The sequence below is a fragment of the Cicer arietinum genome, chromosome 7 (genome assembly GCF_000331145.2).
Source record: "Cicer arietinum cultivar CDC Frontier isolate Library 1 chromosome 7, Cicar.CDCFrontier_v2.0, whole genome shotgun sequence".
Lineage (NCBI taxonomy): Eukaryota > Viridiplantae > Streptophyta > Magnoliopsida > Fabales > Fabaceae > Cicer > Cicer arietinum.
This window is the reverse complement of record NC_021166.2, coordinates 62,524,556-62,528,871: the sequence shown is the minus strand read 5'-3', so window position 1 is coordinate 62,528,871 and position 4,316 is coordinate 62,524,556. Positions and strand designations below refer to the sequence as shown.

The 4,316-nt window shown below is 37.2% G+C and overlaps 1 pseudogene; it reads left to right on the top strand.

Annotated features, from left to right (window-relative positions):
- The first annotated feature begins 727 nt into the window (after positions 1-727).
- Positions 728-1,885, top strand: LOC113787673 (uncharacterized; annotated as a pseudogene).
- The last annotated feature ends 2,431 nt before the right edge of the window (positions 1,886-4,316 follow it).

Below are 4,316 nucleotides of genomic sequence, written 5' to 3'. Positions count from 1 at the left end.
ATTGGACGATGGCCCCCTGAAATTCTTCTTATGTGCTCTCCCCAATTTCGGACAACGTGCTTTCCAATGACCTTTTTCTTTGCAGAATGCACATTCATCATTACCAAGCCCAACTCTCCCTTGAGATGTTTTTTTTTGAACAGGAGCAACAAAAACAGATGGAGGAGCTGAGAGATATCTCAGATTGTTGTGGTTGTAAACTTGCTAAATTTCCAGCTTTACCGTTTAGTAAAAGTGTTTCCGTTTCATATGCGCCTTTTGATTTAGTTCACTCTGATGTTTGGGGTCCATCACCGGTGCTCACCAAAGGTGGATCTAGATATTATGTTTCGTTTATTGATGATTACACTCGTTATTGTTGGGTTTATCTTATGAAAAATCGGTCTGAATTTTTTGATACTGCTTGACATGCCATCTATTTATCTCCTAAACTGGTTGGTGCCCTCTCAAAATTATAAGTTGGATGAAATTTGACTATTGCCTCCCGCATTCCCTGGAAAACTGTTCCAGCTATCATCTCCACCCTGAGCTGCTCTTTTTCTCTAAGCCAATCAAAACATCTTTGAGAAACAAAGTCCCTGGCTTCATCATACAATATACCAACAAGTCGGTAGGTGAAATTACCAAAAAACACCACCATATCTGCTTCAGATAACTCAGGTTTTGCTCCTACGAGGTTGAAGCATATGACCAGAAGTAGAGACACCGACTGCAACAGACAGGACCAATGGCAAGCCAAATGATTAAAGTAGCCAAATGTCAGAGGCTGCTTGAAATCTCTTGTGTAGTAGATGGATTTGATACCGGAGGGACCTCAGGTGGAGTATCAAGTGAGAAGGCTGAAAATGAAGATCATGAATATTTTACTCCTAGAGAAAATGGTGGTATGATATTGGAAAATGGAAGCACTGACAAGGTGGATTGCGTTGTTGATGAGTTTCATACAGAATCTAAATTCAACAACGAGATGCAAAACCAGGGTATTGATGCTGGGGATTTGAAAAAGGTTGGCTTGGATCCTGGTCTTAAAGATGAAAAAATAGAGGAACAGTATAATGCTTCAGATGACCCTTATAGTGAAATTCAAGATGATACATGTGAAAAAACATGCAGACATTCAGTTCACAGGAATTTTGAACCTCATTGTGAAATACTTATAGAAATGGAGAATCAGACCGTTGGCACTGATATAAACCAGGAGGATACAAATAGCAAAGGAGTGGGAATATCTGATAGTCAGAGGATTGAATGTAAAGAATATAGTAAAGATCATGAAACTGAGAATAATGACGCTGGATTAAATTCAGAACATCTGGAAACAATTGGTGAAACCGGAGAGTCTTCTCGAATTGTGGATGAAAGTAAAGAGATTGAAACTGCTGGAAGCTCATCCTTATCAAAAAATTCTCTTGCTACTGAGATGCCGACTGTTCAGGCTACTGCTGTTGATTCGGAAGAAGGTAGTACAGAGGTTTACCGGTCTAAGATTTCTAATGAAGAAAATCTAGGAAATTATGAAAACTTTTCCGTTGTTGGGGAGCTAAAAAAGATACCAGAGAAAAATGCGAAAGAGAAAGAAACCACTCACATTTCTAAAAAAACGGATACCGAGGCTGTTTCTTCATCTGGAAAATCTGTTGCCACTACCACCACTCTTGTTCCTCCTGCTGGCCTTGGACCTGCAGCTCCATTATTGAAACCTGCTCCACCGGTAGTGCAGCAGCCGCGGGTCAATAATAGTGTATCTAATTTGCAGTCCCAAAAATTGGATGAGTCCTCATCTGGGGAGGCTGAGGAGTATGACGAGACTCGATAGAAACTTCAAATGATTAGTGTGAAGTTTTTGCGGCTAGCTAATAGGCTTGGGCAAACTTCAAATGATTAGTGTGAACTTGTTGCTGAACAACTCAGAGGGAGGAATCGCAGCCGTGTTGGCGCTTTTAGCTTTGATCGTGCTAGTGCAATGGCCGAGCAACTTGAATCAGTGGGTCAAGAACCACTTGATTTCTCTTGTACATTAATGGTTCTTGGAAAGACAGGATTAAAGGCTACATAAAATAGGACTAAGAAAGGACAGGGAGGGAAGAATAGTAAGCAGTGAAGAATAGTAAGCAGTGAAGAATAGTAAGCAGTGAAGAATACCAAATGTTAATACATCAAGAGATACAAAAATATACACGGACCAACAAATCAAATGACCCAATTGATAAGAAACCTTACCCAAAAAAACACAACATTATCTTATCCAACAGGTTATATAAAAACGTTCAGATTATTGCCCAATAACAAGAACATATAAATAAAGTACACTTTATGTAAAATTGTGTAAAATCAAGAATGTTGTAAACCCAAGTGTAAGACCCATAATTTTAAAGTACACTTTATGTATTTTATGTGTTTTGGATTTTGGCCCGGAGGCTCTTTAGCCAAAATTAATAATATTATGGTGTGTATAGGATCAAAAAGTTATTTTGACCCCGTTGAGAATTACTCGTCGATAAATAAATTTAAATTAAGTGCGGTAAATCCTTTTCGGAGAATTTAATGCGTTACGGGTAAAAAGGTGATTTAACAAATATCTAGATATTTTGAGATATTTGTTAAGTTATATTTATTATATTTTTATATGTTTGTTTGGAGGGAAAAAGAAAGGAAAACTAGAAGGAAGGAAAAGGAAAAGAAAAGGTTATATAAAGGAAAGAAGGAAATAGAAAGGAAGGAAAAACAAAGAAAGGAAAAAGGAAGGAAAGAAAATTCAGAATTTCCATCTTCTTCCTCCCTACGCGTGACCCCCCATTTTCCCTTCTCCTCCATTTTCGTCTTTCGTTGCTTTCTTTCTTCAAGACTAGTAACCCAAGGTTGGGTGAGTGTTAGAACAAGGATTTCGCAACTCCACTCTTCCTCTTTGATTCGAAAACGAAGAAAAACGGTATTTGAGATTCAAACACAAACCCCTTCGTTTCTTCTAGATCCAAGCTTCATTTCGCGAAGAGATAGAAGGGAAAGTTGCTCACTACCACGCTACGGTGCTAGGGGACCAATTTGGAGGCGACGTTGCGAGCGGAGATTTTTACCGGATTTGCTCGCGGTACCGGAAACGCACCTTAGAGCTAACGCGAAGGTAAGGGCTCCTTCCAAACTTTTAGTTTGCATCTAGGGCCTTACCTGTGGTTGTGTGAAAACGAATTGTGTTAGGATTGGAGTATTGTTTTGGGAAAAATGAATTTACCTCACGTATGTAAGATTTTGAATAAATGAAATTTATTATGTTGATTTGTGTTCATCGTATTTGGCATGTTCATACTTGATGTTTGTTGATTGATGTGTTTTGGTGTGAATTATGAATTGAATGTGAGAATTTGTTTGAGTTTGTTTTGTGTAGAATTTGAAAACCATTAAGTTAAATGAGTATTAAGAATGGGGAATCTCTTAATGTCTTGTTTACTTAATGTGTGTTTGTTTGTGAAAAATCGTTTAAGTTAACTGGGCGTTAAGAATGGGGAATCTCTTAATGTCTCGGTTACTTAACATTTTGTTTTGAAAACCGTTTAAGTTAACTGGACGTTAAGGAGGGGGAATCTCTTAATGTCTCGGTTACTTAATATTTGTTTTTGAAAATCGTTTAAGTTAACTGGGCGTTAAGAATGGGGAATCTCTTAATGTCTCGGTTACTTAATATTTGTTTTTGAAAATCGTTTAAGTTAACTGGGCGTTAAGAATGGGGAATCTCTTAATGTCTCGGTTACTTAATATTTGTTTTTGAAAATCGTTTAAGTTAACTGGGCGTTAAGAATGGGGAATCTCTTAATGTCTCGGTTACTTAATATTTGTTTTTGAAAATCGTTTAAGTTAACTGGGCGTTAAGAATGGGGAATCTCTTAATGTCTCGGTTACTTAATATTTGTTTTTGAAAATCGTTTAAGTTAACTGGGCGTTAAGAATGGGGAATCTCTTAATGTCTCGGTTACTTAACATTTTGTTTTGAAAACCGTTTAAGTTAACTGGACGTTAAGGAGGGGGAATCTCTTAATGTCTCGGTTACTTAACATTTTGTTTTGAAAACCGTTTAAGTTAACTGGACGTTAAGGAGGGGGAATCTCTTAATGTCTCGGTTACTTAATATTTTGTTTTAAAGAAAAATCGTTTAAGTTAACTGGGCGTTAAGAATGGGGAATCTCTTAATGTCTCGGTTACTTAATATTTTGTTTTAAAGAAAAATCGTTTAAGTTAACTGGGCGTTAAGAATGGGGAATCTCTTAATGTCTCGGTTACTTAATATTTGTTTTTGAAAATCGTTTAAGTTAACTAGGCGTTAA